This window comes from Oncorhynchus keta, chromosome 30 (assembly GCF_023373465.1).
Source record: "Oncorhynchus keta strain PuntledgeMale-10-30-2019 chromosome 30, Oket_V2, whole genome shotgun sequence".
Classification (NCBI taxonomy): Eukaryota; Metazoa; Chordata; class Actinopteri; order Salmoniformes; family Salmonidae; genus Oncorhynchus; species Oncorhynchus keta.
In genome coordinates this window covers 47172800-47190269 of record NC_068450.1, presented here as the reverse complement: position 1 = coordinate 47190269, position 17470 = coordinate 47172800, and the positions used below count along the sequence as shown (strand labels likewise).

The window sequence follows — 17470 nt, the reverse complement described above, 5'->3', positions numbered from 1 at the left end:
ACCTAGCTACATATTGAGCTTCCATCCTCTCAGGCCAGACGCACAATGTATGAAATTATGGTTGGATCAGAATCGCCGTTATAATCATTGGCCAGTACGGAGTATTAGGTAAAACCACAATTCCAAATCCTTATCTCTGTCCACAGCAAATTTAGGAAAGGGACAATTTTAGCTAGCTATCCCCCGGAGGACAACAACACAACGAGATGCAACAGTTAAAATATATTTTTAAGCCAAATCCTTCACACTTCTTTTTGGTGCGCCAAGACCATTCCCTGTTGAGCTCCCATAGTTTTCTCAATGCTGATTGGCTATTAATGTATATATTTTTTTTTATCAAGGGAGGCCAAATGCTCACTGGCTTCCCTTGCATTCAATGTTACAGGTGGCAACAATGTCATACTATTTTAGACCAGACAGCATCAGCTAGAGGGGAGCTGTTTCGCTCACTCAGATGCTTTCTCTGGTGAGATACATTCATTCTATTGCGAATTGAAGGAAAATTATGAAACACAGAGAGACTAAAGATGTTTTTTTTTCTTGCTAAATCTTTTGGGGAAGCCTGGCTTCCCTTGGCATCCATGAATACACGCCACTAATAATAATAACAACAACATCGACAACTGCAAGTCAATAAACACATCCAAATATAGTACATCAATTCATTTGAAAAATTAGGGCTTTGTGTAAACTATATATGCTCCTGGAGCAAAACAATGGAGACTAATTGCTAGTTTTTCTGCACTTTCAATCTATAAATAGACTCATCAGTAGAAGAAGCATACTGTATATAGTTTCGGGAACAACCGAAAAAACCTTTCTGGAACCCTTTTTTCTAAGAGTGTACCGTTGCTTATTATTATAAGATGAGATCAAAATCAAAAAGGTCTGGTTTCTCAAAGACCTTCGGACGATTTCATATTCGACTAAGAATAGCCTTTACCTTTAACACATAATGTTGGCACTTTGCTTTGCAGCTCTGCATAGGAAATGATAACATGGATCTGTCTTGAATGGAGCTTACTGGCTTCATGGAATGCAGATCAACCTCAGACTCCTATTGAGTGACAGTTCGGCAGGTGTAGCTGAAGTTGCTTCACCATCCCCCTTTACGACAGAGGTGGCTATGAAATATGGACAGTGGCAAATTGAGATTCATCAGGCATGCTGTCTTCCTCACTGAAATCTATATTCAGTTGTGGAGCATCTGTTCCAGCAGTGGCGGGACGAGACACACTGGGATTGAGAAATGTTTAAGTGTTCTGAAATGTGTGCAGAGAAAGCCTATCTCTCCTCACTATCAGAGATGTTGAGTCTTTTAAAATCTGCTTCTTGGGAAACAACAGCACACTCGTGATAAACAAACACAGATACTCGCAAGAAAGGAGCTGCTATTTTGAGTCTATTTCACTGTCGGTGATATCACTTCCAAGGCTCTTCTTTTTCGCCATCGGCATGAATGAACGACAGTGATATAAAATCAAGCGGTGTCAAATGGTAATCAGTTTCTTCAGAATAATTGAGTATCTCTCTGTCAAAGTATTGTTTGCATGTTGGGCTAAGATCTCTCCATTAGCACTGAAGGTTTTCCTGGGCCCTATTTTAGTTGACTGAGCCACAGCAGTCTGGTCTCATGGGACCTCATCAGATTTAAAGAGGTATGTTACACCTAGAGAGCCTTTCAGACAGCTTCCAACACGCCTAGTACCGCAGTGCTGCTTACACTGCTGACCCAAGCAGAATACTAGTGAGGAAAGCACAGGCAGCTGCATCTATTCTCTACTGGATTGGTTTCTAAATGCCTCATGTAGGTAACCGTGTTCAAGTCTTCTAAACCCAACTCTTTCCTAAACTGACTAAAACCAAGTTGGATAAGATGATCAAGAAGGAAACTACACTTTCAAAGATTAAATCCAGTAGGGCTTGAAAATCTATCAGAGCTAGAATATAAGGCAGGGCCCAACTCCCTGTCTTTGACACCAAGATACACACAATATTTGATCAAGTACAATGTACAACACACCTGCAAAGTGTGCAATAATAAATATCCCAAAAACCTGGACAATGTGGAAGCAAGCGCTCAAGTCAGCCTCATCATTTGACCATGCTAATGATGACTTGTAGAGGAGAGGAAGTGATGAGGTGATTATCATTATTTGCCAAAAAATTTGACTTGAAAGGTCAGGGCGGTTACAACCTCAGAACAACATGAGGGCAGAGAGAGGGCATTGTAAACAAACAAACAAACATTGCCTTATAGGAGGTTAAGGCTTGTTTTAATGACACGGGAGCCAAAATGCAGATTGCGTGGCCGACCTTCTCTGCTCAGTTCAGAACATTAATCTTGGCCTTTGCGTCCTCTGAGATTCCGCTGGAGCTCTGCTGTGACCTTGGGTTCAGATGCAGATTCTGTATGTGGTTTCAGTAGACAGGCAGCACAATCCAAGGGAGGTCAACAAATAATAACAGCAAATGAGAGGAAGGACATTTTTACTAGTTCTTCAAAATGTTGCATTGAACTTTTCCTACCACCAGTGAGAGAGGAAGCTGCGTTTTCCTGTGAAGGTACATTTATTGAGAACATCAGAAGCCGAATAAAGAATGCACCAAAATAACTAAGAAAGTCAATCTTGTGCAGCAGTTATCCAGAATAAAAAAGAACAGCTCTCCTGCATAACAAGATATTGTATGCTTGATAAAATATACACCCGAGTTTCCATTTGTTTCAAATGGTGACAGTATCAATTAAGCAATCTAAACGTCCGTTCTTGGAAATGCATTGTTATCTTATACTCAACTTTGTCATCAAGTTTGATTAAATACGGAGTCCCTAGTGTATTCCCTTAAAACACCCCGCCATATCATAATAATGCATACCCAAATAGAAAATATTCCCTGAACGCATACAATAGGTGGTAGTACCTTTAATCATTCCTGTTTGCATGCAAAATAGGCTCAATTTTTAATGAGTATGTCACTAGCCTAAGAGAATACATGATCATGCCAGTAAAGCTCTTTATTAGCTCGTAGTGAACAATGAGCCGTGTCAGTTGATAGAGGATGAAGAGCCTTCATAGTTCCCCGGGAAGCTGAAGCTAGCAAAATGAGAATCAATAAGCATGCTTCATTTGTTTTATGTCCCCCTCCAAACACTCCCGTCTGAAAATAGATATTCTCATTTTTTTTGCCAGATCTCTACTCACAATGATGCCATTGAATCCCGAGTCAGTTTGCCAAACAGTAACCCAACCATATACGACAATGGCTTTCAGCTTTATGTGCACCATTGTACAGCTACAGTATATTGAAGAATAAACACACAGATGTTATCTTACTACTATTTCATATAAAAGTTCAAGTTAGGCATAGCCACGGGAAGGAGCGGTGCTTGGGGTGTGTCAGCACCGCCTGTGTTTAAAGGGCAAAACGGCATCACCCTTTGCAGAAGAGGTGTTAGAACTATTGTTGTTAATGAACAAGTCTTATAAATTAATATATTCTTTCTACAGCTTATCAGCGTACAACCAATATGTTACCACTGTTGCGGGCTCTCCTTCACTGCAGCCAACGTGAGTAAAACATTTAAACGTGTTAACCCTCGCAAGGCTGCCTGGCACAGACAGCATCCCTAGCAGCGTCCTCAGAGCATGAGCAGATGAGCTGGCTGGTGTGTTTACGGACATATTCAATCAAGCCTTATCCCAGTCTGCTGTTTCCACATGCTTCAAGAGAGCCACCATTGTTCCAGTTCCCAAGAAAGCAAAGGTAACTGAGCTAAATGACTATCGCCCCATAGCACTCACTTCCATCATCATGAAGTGTTTTGAGAGACTAATCAAGGACCATATCACCTCCACCCTATCTGACACCCTAGATCCACATGGAGTTTGCTTACCGCCGCAATAGGTCCACAGACGACGCAATCGCAATCACACTGCACACTGCCCTAACCCATCTGGACAAGAGGAATACCTAAGTAAGAATGCTGTTCATCAACTACAGCTCAGCATTTAACATCATGGTACCCTCCAAACTCATCATTAAGCTCGAGACCCTGGGTCTCGACCCCGCCCTGGGTCCTGGACTTCCTGACGGGTCCTCAACACTGGGGCCCCACAAGGGTGCGTTCTCAGCCCTCTCCTGTACTCCCTTTTTCACCCATGACTGCATGGCCATGCACGCCTCCAACTCAATCATCAAGTTTGCAGACGGCACTACAGTGGTAGGCTTGATTACCAACAACGACGAGACGGTCCACAGGGAGGAGGTGAAGGCCCTCGGAGTGTGGTGTCAGGAAAATAACCTCACACTCAATGTCAACAAAACAAAGGAGATGATCGTGGACTTCAGGAAACAGCAGAGGGAGCAGCCCCCTATCCACGTCGACGGGACAGTGGAGAAGGTGGAAAGTTTTAAGCTCCTCAGCGTGCACATCACGGACAAACTGAAATGGTCCACCCACACAGACAGCATGATGAAGAAGGCGCAGCAGCACCTCTTCAACCTCAGGAGGCTGAAGAAATTCAGCTTGTCACCAAAAACACTCACGTACTTTTATAGATGCACGATCGAGAGCATCCTGTCGGGCTGTATCACCGCCTGGTACGGCAGCTGCTCCGCCCACAACCGTATGACTCTCCAGAGGGCATTGAGGTCTGCACAATGCATCACCGGGGGCAAAGTACCTACCCTCCCGGACACCTACACCACCCGATGTCACAGGAAGGCCAAAAAGATCATCAAGGACAACAACCACCCGAGCCACTGCCTGTTCACCCCGTTATCATCCAGAAGGTGAGCTCAGTACAGGTGCATCAAAGCTGGGACCGAGGGACTGAAAAACAGCTTCTATCTCAAGGCCAACAGACTGTTAAACAGCCATCCCTAACATTGAGTGGCTGCTGCCAACATACTGACTCAAATCTCTAGCCACTTTAATAATTTAAAATTGGATGTAATAAATGTATCACTAGCCACTTTAAACAATGCCACTTTATATAATGTTTACATACCCTACATTACTCATCTCATATGTATATACAGCACTCTAAACCATCTACTAAATCTTGCCTATGCCGTTCGGCCATCGCTCATCCATATATTTTTTATGTACATATTATTTTTCATTCCTTTACACTTGTGTGTATACGGTAGTTGTGCAATTGTTCGATTACTAGTTAGATATTACTGCATGGTCGGAACTAGAAGCACAAGCATTTCGCTACACTCTTATTAACATCTGCTAACAATGTGTATGTGACAACTGAAAATGTGATTTGATTTGATGATGCTTATTATGCGTTATGGTTGAACCTAAAGATTACATGTAACACAAATGAAATTGGAAAAAGTTTCATATGTATGTGAAATTAAATTAAACAATGTTGGTTGACGCTAATCGTATGTACAGTGTATAATTATGTTGCCTAGTATGTTCTGTAAACTATTGTGTTTTAACAGTTTCACTCAATTCAATCTAATCAACCTGATAATTATGACACACTATGTCATCGGTTGCACTAATTGCACTGTTCGTCTACATCTTGGGTCAAGCATTCATGACATTACCCTGAAAAAAGCACAGTGATGCTGAAAAGTTGGTGTTTTACCCAATAAATAACTGGGAGTGTATATATAGAGAGTTTGCGACTCTCTTTATTTCATTGTATAGCTTACATCATTTTTGAATGTTGCAATAAAAAAATATGAAACAATTTTTCCACTGCATTATTGGTATGAATACAAATGGGATTGGGGTAGGGGAGAGAAAAAACATGGGATATTTAAAAACATATCTTACAACCTTCAAACTTTAGGCTACAACTATTCCTGCGAGGCTACAACATTCCTGCGAGGATAGAAGTTAGCATTTAAATGTCTCAGAAAATAATTTAGGATTTATTTCAACCTGGTTCTAGCCAACCATAATGGATAAAAACCCTGGGCCTGGTGTATCTAGTATCTGAAGGATGACACGAGTGTCAAGGGGGAATGTGTCAATGTGCCGAGGGAATGGGTCAGGACACTTGAGAGATGACCGCATCGTGGAGGAGATACGACTGCAAATGTTTTTATTCAAATAAACGGTAATTAAATGAATGATACATATACAACACATACGTAATAATCTACTAATATGAAGTGTAACATCGATAAAACAAGTAACAATGAAAAAATCTAAAGAAAAAATACAACTGCTTGATTCAAATATTAAGAATTATTTTATTTATGACCAAGGTGACGGCTTGTTCCACCAAATCGGCCTCAATATGCCCACAGACAACGTGTCCCCGAGAGGGAGCAGAACCCCAGCCCGCTCTCGACCACACAATGGAGACTGAAGTGGTGGCACCTGAAGCAGGATAACTCTTTGAAGCGGTGGATCTGGTGCAATTGAGATAAGATTAGACCAAGAAGGGCTAGGGATATCAGCAAGACGAGGGAAAACCACTTTTGACATAGCAAAAGGAAGCACAACACACATGGTCGCACAGTCCCGTGACTCCCTCCACTTCCCCATGCAACTAGACACAGGCCGCCTGCTGCTCCAACGCCACATGTTGGGAAACATCACAAGAAATACACCAAGCAGCACTGTCCCATGGGGTTACCCCAACTCTGGCCCCTTGAACCACAAACGAGAGGTAGTATTAGAGTATCCTCATCAAACTGTGCCTCAGTCTTCTGATTTGTCACCGACGACGTACTCCATCCTACACCGCTAAGGACTTGGATCCGTAGCACAATGAGCCAGAAATGGCTGACACACGTTACACTTATGCACGTTCACTGGACACCTTGGCCTTACATGCCCTGATGAGGGCCTTTATCCGTGTCACCCCAGAGCACGAGGCAACTTTTGGTGTTTTATAACTGCAGCGAAAGGTAAGACCAATGTCTTAAACTGTCCGCCTTGCAGTTAATATTCTTTATTCAATGTGTTTTTGGGGGGATTTATTAATAGTTTTTTGATGTGTTACAAAATGTAATGTTATTGTATTGGCTACACTTGTGTGCTTTGCGTAATAGCTTGAGGACAGTATGGTGTTGGCTTCTGCACTTAGTCAACTGTGCTTTTTCTCTTAAACACAGTTGTTGTGTTGTGGTTTGAGCAATTATTTATAATTATTGTGTGCTTTGGTGGGAGGTTCTGGTGATAAGTGAGTCCACTTTGCTAGATTTAGTTGGGTGGCACAGGCCCGATTCTGCATGGAGTGTCTCTGTTTTGTAAGCGGCGCTCTCATGATTTATGCTCTTATCTAATCAGTTGTGGGGGTGTGGAGTCACACACAAACGCTCTGCTGTATGATAGACAATTTAGTTTGAGTTGAGTCGGGTCTCTCTCCCTCCTCCCTGTCACTCGCCCCCTCTTTCTCTCCCTCTTCTCTCCCCATTGTAGTGGATATCAAGTGATTGGGAGCAGTGCTCACAATAGTATCCCAATTGTATTTTCTATTAGCTTACAATTCTAAACTTCTAAGCATGAGAACAATTTCAAGTAAGGAACATGGGACTTTGATTTCTTTTTGTGCTCAATTTTATTACGCACAATCATGTGTTTCCTAATTTAGTTACAACACCCCACTCGCTTTGTCTCTTGTTATAATTTCGTTATAAACCGTTATAATTATGCAGTACAAAGACTTGTTTACAACAGGCTTTTTTTGCAAACAGCCACAAGTTAAATTAAGTTAAATTAAGTAGCCTAAGCATAGGACAAGATTCAGTAACAGTATCCCCACAGGATACTGTTACTGAATCTTGTCCTATGCTTAGGCTACTCATCACATTCGGAATTGTATTGTGTAGATGCATGCCATGCTTTATTATAAATGTGCATTTTGTTTTTCAGCCCAAACACCATACTCAAAACATCTTCCAGCGGCTATGAAGTCAGGGGCACAGCCCATGAATTGTACATGTAATATATCGGGGTCACTTCCAAAAAAGGGAGATTTAAAAATGATAGCTAGTACAGTGACATTTGTTTACTCTGAGAGATCTTACTTTTTGAGTTGGAATTACCACGAAGTGAGAGGCAATCTCATTTTATAGTCAGGCTCACACAACACCTTGCAATGGCTCTGTCACTCATCTCCCTATCACCACTTGACTGCTGGTGGAAATTGAAGAAACAAAGCTCAATGACAGACCTGGGTTTCAGTACTACTCAAAATATTTGAAAATACTTATGTGCTTGATTAAGCTTGCCTGGCATAATGGATCTGCAGCACTCAATCACTCTCCTTCTTGGTCAAATAGTCCTTACAAAAGCTGGAGGTGTGTTGGGTCATTGTCCTGTTAAAAAACAAATGATGGTCCCACTAAGCGCAAACCAGATGGGATGGCGTATCACTGCATAATGCTGTTGTAGCCATGCTGGTTAAGTGTTTCTTGAATTCTACTGTAAATAAATTACTGTGTCACTAGCAAAGCACCCTCCTACCATCACACCTCCTTCTCCATGTTTCACAGTGGGAACCACACACGCAGAGATCATCTGTTCACCTACTCTCATACTCTGTGTCTCACAAAGAAACGGCGGTTAGAACCCAAAATCTCAAATTTGGACTCATCAGACCAAATGACAGATTTCCACCGGTCTAATGTCCATATTGCCTGTGTTTCTTGGCCCAAGCAAGTCTCTTAATCTTATTGGTGTCTTTTAGTAGTGGTTTCTTTGCAGCAATTTGAAGGCCTGATTCACATAGTGTCCTCTGAACAGTTGATGTTCAGATGTGTCTGTTACTTGAACCTTGTGAAGCATTTATTTGGGCTGCAATCTGAGTAGCAGTTAACTCTAATGCACTTATCCTCTGCTTCAGAGGTAACTCTGGGTCTTCCTTTCCTGTGGTGGTCCGAGCAGCTGCACACAAGTATAATATAGTGTAGGCTCGCCAACATTGGACTCTGGAGCAATGGAAACTCGTTCTCTGAAATTATGAATCACACTTCACCATCTGGCAGTCCGACGGACGAATATGGGTTTGGCGGATGCCAGGAGAATGCTACTTGCCCCAATGCATAGTGCCAACTGTAAAGTTTGGTGGAGGAGGTGTAATGGTCTGGGGCTGTTTTTCATGGTTTGGGCTGGGCCCCTTAGTTCCAGTGAATGGAAATCTTAACACTAAATCATACAATTACTTTCTAGACTATTCTCCAACTTTGAGGCAACTGTTTGGGGAAGGCCCTTTCCTGTTTCAGCATGGCAATGCCCCGTACAAAAAGCTTGTTGTGGAAGAACTTGACTGGCCTGCACAGAGCCCTGACCTCAACTCCATTGAACACCTTTGGGATGAATTGGAACGCGTCTGCGAGCCAGGCCTAATTGCCTAACATCATTGTCCAACCTCACTAATACTTATGGCTAAATGGATGCAAGTCCTCGCTGCAATGTTTCAACATCTAGTGGAAAGCCTTCTCAGAAGAGTGGAGGTTGTTATAGATGCAAAGTGAGACCAACAGCATATTAATGCCCATGATTCTGGAATGAGATGTTCGACAAGCAGGTGTCCACATACTTTTGGTAATGTAGTGTGTGTATATATATATATACAGTATATATACTGTATATATATTTATAATTTGTAAAAAATTGCAGGATGTAACATATTATATGAAATTGATGATGTACACAATTGTGTACAATTTTTGGGAACCCATTTTGGCTCATGCGCGCTACTTTCAAAATATTGGAAAAACATCTGTATCATCACTTTAAAGGGTAAGGTCTTTTTATTTTCAGTCTCCAATCCCAGATGGGCACTGTGAGAGAGAGCGAGGAAAAGGGGAACCCGAACACTGCTTTGTCAAGTTTCTGATATTACTGAGGGACTTTGGGGATGACGGGTGGCTTTCAGCCACAGTGCTCGCCTTCCGGTTATTGATAAGTGGAGAAGTTGATGGTGATTGGTTCCGCTAGAGTCCACTTGTGCAATCAGCGCGTGCATACGGTGGACGTCTTGAATATGGAAATGTTATACAGCATCAACGTGTGAGAGGTAATCAAGACATGGCAGAGATCAATCTCTTGACTGTTATGCACAAAATAGATCAGAGAATAGGTTTCAAGCAATAACCCGATGTTGAGGGGTATTTTGATAGGCATGAGTGCTACCTAAATTAATGACAGCAAGGACATTGTTTGCAAAGTCGGGTCATCTCTTTGTCTCACTGTTAGGATTACCTCAGCACCGTGACCCCCAGAAACCCATTGTAACACATCATTTAATTCTGCTATGTTGTAACACCTCTAGGCCTACAAAAACAAGTCCTTGGAGTTAGTCTCCATTTTGGTTGTCAGGGTATGTCTGGATTATGTTGGGCACTGTGGGCAGGCTAAACCACGCCAATAGGTTTTCTAGTCAGGCAAAAAAAAATTGCCTAAAGATTAGTTGAGTCGCAGAAAACAGGATTCAGCAGTCTGGGACTTCAAGCAATGACGTTAGAAACTAATCCTGATTTGTTCTGTCTTTCTGTAAAATAAGCCACTCGGGGATTGGTAGTTTGTTAATGAATAGGAAAAAATGCGATCAACATTCCTTATTCCGAGGCATTTCTCACTGTCGGGATCAAACTATAGAGAAACAGAAAATGACCAATGTAATAGAGTTAGTCCCCAACAAGCTCTATGCTATCAAGCTACTCGTTTTATATACTGTATTAGCGCTCTCTTCACTTGCATGTGTCGTCTGTAAATGGAGACATACCATTATACAGATGTTTCTTTACTGTAACCCTGCCCCCTGCAATGACTGCTGTGGGAGTAGCTAGGCCCAATGCAAAAGGGAATTGAAAAGGTCACGACATGAGGATATGAGAGAACCTGGCTGAAGAAGCCACACTACAATCAACATGTTCAATGGAGGTCTTGAGTTACAAGGGCATATTGACTTCCTGAGTCCCCTCAGGCTTATGTCCCCAGATTAGTCAAGATGCTCAAAAAGCCTTCGTCTTAAATTATTGTGTAACATTTAGTGTCAACGTGTCAATTAGGTTTTCAGAGTACTAGTTAATAGTTGGTGAAAGCAGTAGTAATAGACCATTTGAACCTATGTATGCAAGTGATACTTTGTACGTTTTTCTGAGCGCACTCGCATCTCGAGACGTACACCAAAAAGAGTAATTGAATTGCTCTCCAAACCATGTTTTATCAAATTAAACGTGAGTGGATTATGTTTAAATTAGCCACAGGGAGCCTTTTAAGGGGAAAAGCTTAGGAGTGCAAGCAAGCACTGCTCACGAAGGCAATTTCTACCACTTAGGCAGGACAAATTAGTCTGCATGTAACTAAATATTGATATAACTAATGGACATTAGCCACCTTATTAACCCTAATTATTGATGCCAACATGCATCTAGTTATCAGTCAACTATGACCTTAGAATGAGAGGAAAACATGCAAAACTGGCTAAACATCAGATTCAGGACCATTTTTGGCATCGCCAAAAATGTTTTTAGGAACCAATCACAGGGGGAAATGTTCTTCTTTAGACCTATGACACATTGTGACAGGTTTCTGGCTTTTTCAGGTCCAACTCACCAGTGACCACATATATCGAGGCTGATAAGCAGATTTCCAGCTGGACTAGCCACAGATTAATGGATCACTGATAGGCATTTCCCCTGATTGGATCCACATTGTTGCCATGAAGTGATGGTCAATTACAACAAAGTAATACAAATCTAGGTTATTATCACATTTGAACTTATCCGTCTCATCCAACTGCTTCAGTGGACACCGATCCAGTACGAGAACACAATTCAGCTGAATAATTGTTGGTGCTCTTGCCATTCAATATCCATACATGGGCCTTTTAATAATGAAACCAATTCTGATCATCTGGAAGACATTTCTGATTGCCACTGAATAATGCCAATAGCAAAGGATAATATGGCTATTGATTTGGGTGCTGAATTGCAGGTTGTGAATTTAAATGGTTCATTGATACTTGCATGGTTAGAATGGATTTCATTCCTTCTGCTCATAATCCGTTAAGTATTATTTCTGAGATCAAGTTTATTTGGGAGCACAATATACTAAATCTATGAAGGCAATTACACAAAGTTTGCAGTCCGTGAACCATCTTCCTCAGGATGTTAGGGGGGAAAAATATTAATTTCTCAACCCCGGCAGAGCAGTATTATTTGGCTGCAAATTGTGTCAGGAGGTTAATGTTGATTTAATATGCAATTTATTTTAAGCTGCGAACATAGTGAATATGATAAAAATATAACACACATTCAGGTTGGGTTGCTTTGTACATCAGGGCTACGTGAATAGTCTTTTCTCTCCTGAAATTGTTCTGCTTGTTCACTACACAGTCACGTGGCTGGCTAATTGGCTCAGCATTCTGCTGGGTGCATGATGATGGCATTCCCAAATAGCTTGAAGAGACTTTGAGGAGCTTTTATAAAGCTCAGGCCTCCGATAATGGCTTGGAATTCTTAGTATTCTGTGAAGTACTTTACGAAGCATCACCAACTGTTAGTGATAAGTACATGATCTGGAAAGTTGAACCCATGAATGCATGAGAGGTTCATGAGTTAATACATGTTCTTCCAATTCATTAATTAATTAGTCACGAGGTATTACGTGTTGTATGCACCTTTATAACCCGTTTGTAAAACGACACCACTGTAAACTGCTACTGTTAATAGCTTCCCTCATTAGCCAGCAGCATATCACCCTGCATCACACTGCTGGCTTGCCTCTGAAGTTAAGCAGGGTTGGTCCTGAAAGCTGTTTTGGAGGGCCACCAATTTCCTCTGAACTAAAAAAAAATATATACCAATGCCCCAGGGCAGTGATTGGTGACATTGCCCTGTGTAGGGTGACATCTTTGGCATGTTATAGGGCTGTCCTGACCCTCTGTGGACACTAAATATCCCATGGCACTTATTGTAAGAGGAGGGGTGTTAACCCTGGTGTCCTGGCTAAATTCCCAATCTGGTTTTCATACTGTACCATCATGGACACCCAATCATCCCCAGCTAACAATTGGCTCATTCATCCCCCCTCCTCTCCCTTGTAACCATTTCCCAGGTTGTTGCTGTAAATAAGAACGTGTTCGCAGTAAACTTACCTGGTAAAATAAGGGTTAAAAAATAAATAATCCAATACTATATCTCAAAGTAGCCTCTGAAGGGCTAGCATGCAACTGTCATACATGAGAACTCTGCTATGCTTCCCAAGAGAACAACTACATGGCATCAAATATTTGACCTTCCTCCTTCACAAAACCACACTGCTGCCTGGCTGAAGATAGGAGCTCACATTGAATCCATTATCAGACTGCATACAGAATGTCTCTTGGGAAGAGTGTTGCTTTGCCACCTTGTCACATTGCCCCATTTATGATGGCCATCTGTTTTGATATGTGACTTTGTGGGATACTTCTATTAGCTGTCTTCAGGAGACTCATAATTTAATCTGGGGCGGCAGGAAGCCTAGTGGTTTAAAATATATATATATATATATATATTTCACCTTTATTTAACCATGTAGGCCAGTTGAGAACAAGTTCTCATTTACAACTGCGACCTGGCCAAGATAAAGCAAAGCAGTGAGACAAGAACAACAACACAGAGTTACACATGGGTAAATAAACGTACAGTCAATAACACAATAGAAAAATATGTATACAGTGTGTGCAAATTAAGTAACGAGGTAAGGCAATAAATAGGCCAATAGTGTTGAAGTAATTACAATTTAGAAATTTACACTGGAGTGATATATGTGCAGATGAGGATGTGCAAGTAGAAATACTGGTGTGCAAAAGAGCAGAAAAACAAATATGGGGATGAGGTGGGTAGTTGGTTGGATGGGCTATTTACAGATGTGCTGTGTATAGCTGCAGCAATCGGTAAGCTGCTCTGACAGCTGATGCTTAAAGTTAGTGAGGCAGATATAAGTCTCCAACTTCAGTGATTTTTCCAATTCGTTCCAGTCATTGGCAGCAGAGAACTGGAAGGAAAGGCGGCCAAAGGGGGTGTTTGCTTTGGGGATGACCTGTGAAATATACCTACTGGAGCCTACTGGGTGACCAGTGAGCTGAGATAAGGCAGTGAGTATGCAAAGACTTATAGATGACCTGTTTGGGTATGCCAGCCAACGCGAGCATATCACGATGGTGGGTATTATATGGGGCTTTGACTGCATGCGAAAAGATCAGTAGGATAGTTCAGTTTTATGAGGGTATGTTTGGCAGCATGAGTGAAGGAGGCTTTGTTGCGAAATAGAAAGCCAATTCTAGATGTATCTTTGCATTGGAGATGCTTAATGTGAGTCTGGAAGGAGAGTTTACAGTCTAGTCAGACACCTAGGGATTTATAGTTGTCCACATATTCTAAGTCAGAACAATCCAGAGTAGTGAAGCTAGTCAGGCGGGCGGGTGCAGGCCATGCATTTCATTTTACTAGCGTATTAGAGCAGTTGGAGGCCACGGAAGGAGTGTTATATGGCGTTGAAGCTTATTTGGAGGTTTGTTAACGCAGTGTCCAAAGAGGGGCCAGATGTATACAGAATGGTGTCGTCTACGTAGAGTTGGGTCAAAGAATCACCCATAACAAGAGCGACATCATTGATATATACAGAGAAAAGAGTCTGCCCGAGAATTGAACCCTCTGGCACCCCCATAGAGACTGCACCCCCGGTTGCTGCAGGATGCAAATTTCTGTTTGAAAAAGCTATCCTTTGCTTTCCTAACTGACTGTGTGTAATGGTTAACAGCATTGGGCCAGTAACCGAAAGGTCGCTGGTTCGATTCCCAGAGCCGACAAGGTGGAAAAATGTGGCGCTCTGCCCTGGGGCAAGGCAGTTAGCCCCAAACAACAACTGCTCCCCAGGTGCCGATGGCACGGATGTCGATTAAAGCAGCCCCCATTCCTCTCTGATTCAAAGGGTTAAATGTGGAAGACACATTTCAGTTTAATGCATTCAGTTGTGCAACTGACTAGGTATCCCACTTTCCTTAATCCTTTTCAGCAACTATAGTATGACCATACTTGTGAGCAACATGCATTACATTGATCATTTAATTACTACACTCTTAGAACTAGACTTTTAGGTTTTAGATAGCATATTTTATTCTAAGAGTGTAAAGAATTATTGAATGACCTAAATATTGATATTCCGATGTTTGGGTGAGTAAATCTGCATGCATACTGCAGAACAAACACACAACTGCTCTATAGATATAGTAAAGGACAATACATTGCAATGAAAAACATACACATGTAAACTGAGTTTTATATAAATGTAAACTGAACTTTACTACTATGTAAATTTCAGTAGAACACTTTACTACAATATATTACCAATCAAGAATATGTATATTGTAAATAGTCATGGTATTAAAAAAACATTATTTTGCAAGGACAAGCCAATTAGCCATTCCAGGTAATTTGTCCAGCGAGTTGAGGTATTTTGGTGAGAGTTGGTTAGGTTTACAAGGGGATCTACAAAAATCCAAATGCTCCACAAGCCACCAGCAATACTGTCCCAACAAACGTCTCTCCTTTCCATGCAAAACTCTACACAGACTAGATAAATCACACAGGCGTGAATAACCTACCTTTGTTACACGTTAGCTTGACCTTTCTCGCACCATCCAGTGTTGTTTATGGCCCAGCACTTGACTCCATGTGAACTGTGCTAACACTGTCCTAAGTTGCATGCTAGCACAATTATCTCCTTAAGTTTCAACCGTTCCCTAAACTGTGGAATAACCATTCAAAGGCCCAAGTAGTTCCTTTACCTCTCCCAAACATGAAAACCGCCAGAGCTTAATTCAACATGTGGCACCCTATCACGTCTCTCTCAATTGAGAAGATACTGTAGTGTTTCTCTTTCCACCCAGCCCATTAAGAAAATAATCAATTTGTCAGCAGCAGAAGGGAAGAGAGGGGAGGACGGGGGTGGAGTGTTGCACCCTTGGTATCAGGTGTCTCCTGCACTTTCGCGGGAGACAATGACGCCAGTTCGTGTGCAAATTAAATGGAAAGACAGAAAAATGCATTATTGATCCACGGAGGCTGAAGTGTCTCGCTCACAGCACGGGGTCGGGTTCTGGTACAGGATAATTAATCCACAGCCTGAACCGAATCAAGGAGAGGATCATATCCCCCCTCTCGCTCATCTCCCCCTTTTTTAAACACTAGCTGCTTCCATTTTCCATTCAACCACAGAGAAAATAGGTCACCTGCCTGTGGGGCAAAACCTGTGTGCAGATAGATAGCTAGCACCGTTGGGACAAGGAGTACCAATAGAAAAATACCTGAGCTTGTTTTCTGAGCAGGTGCCTGTTCTTTTTTGTGTAAGACCAATTGTCAGTGTGCTAGTATCCTGTAATTAGATCCCACGTGATAACTCTTACATCACAGCTATTGTTTCACATTCCTAATAGAATCATATTATCCTGTACCACCACCACTCGGACTGCAAATGTTCTATGCACCCACACGCTCATCCTCATGTGTAAAAGAACATCCCTCAAGGACATTGAGATAAAATATGCACTTTGAAATGTTTTAGCTAACTTTGACCTTCTGGCTTTATGTGGGTGAATCTCAAATAAGTGTTGGTGTCCATAAAAGCTGTATTTAATAGAAGAGCTGCTGGAGTTCGGGTTAGGGGATCAGCTGTGGCTTGAAGGATTGACTGGCTCTGAATAACCCCCTTCCCAGTCCTTTCATCTCTCATGCCACTGCTGCAGCTCACAAGCCCAGGGCCTAGTGGTGGCGGTCAGTGCAAAGGACAGTTCTCAAGCACAGGGTCCCAGGTGTTGCCAAACAAACCCTTCTTACTGTCAAACTGTGACCTTAAGTCATTGGCTTTGTGGCTCTCCTGGCCGTTTGTTTTGCACTGCAGTCAAGTCAAGTTACTCAGGCCACGTTCCAGGTGGACCTCATTGCAGATGCACGCCTGGATAGGTGTTTAACATATACTGTTAACCACATCAGATAATATAGCAATCTGATGCCCGACTTCTCAGTCGAGAACTAACCATTGGTTGATGCAATGCAACATACATAATGTAGTGGGACTGGAACTCGACCACAGTGAAGGGAGATTACAGGTATCAAATCAAATTGTTTTTGTCACATGTGCCAAATACAACAAGTGTAGACCTTAAAGTGAAATGCTTACTTACAAGCCCTTAACCAACAATGCAGTTTTAAGAAAATACAAAAAAAATAAAAATAAAAGTAACAAATAATTAAAGAGCAGCAGTACAGTAAATAACAATAGCAAGGCTATATACAGGGGGTACCGGCACAGAGTCAATGTGTGGGGGAACCGGTTGGTCGAGGTAATTGAGGTAATATGTACATGCAGGTAGAGTTATTAAAGTGACTATGCATAGATAATAACAGATAGTAGCAGCAGCGTAGAGTGGGGGGCAATGCAAATAGTCTGAGTAGCCATTTGATTAGATGTTATAGCTTGGGGTTAGAAGCTGTTTAGAAG

General features: G+C 41.8%; 1 protein-coding gene across 2 annotated transcripts in view; it reads right to left on the bottom strand.

The window, feature by feature from the left end:
• Positions 1-17470, bottom strand: part of LOC118363584 (leucine-rich repeat and immunoglobulin-like domain-containing nogo receptor-interacting protein 2) — a 357562-nt gene that overhangs the window by 172404 nt on the left and 167688 nt on the right. Inside the window, exon 1 of one of the 2 annotated variants that reach the window (XM_035744580.2) lies at positions 15576-15807. The exons of the other annotated variant lie outside the window; for it this stretch is intronic. The gene's annotated coding sequence lies outside the window, so the exon portion shown is untranslated. Of the gene's footprint in view, positions 1-15575; positions 15808-17470 lie in introns of those variants that run through there. 2 annotated transcript variants of the gene reach the window in all.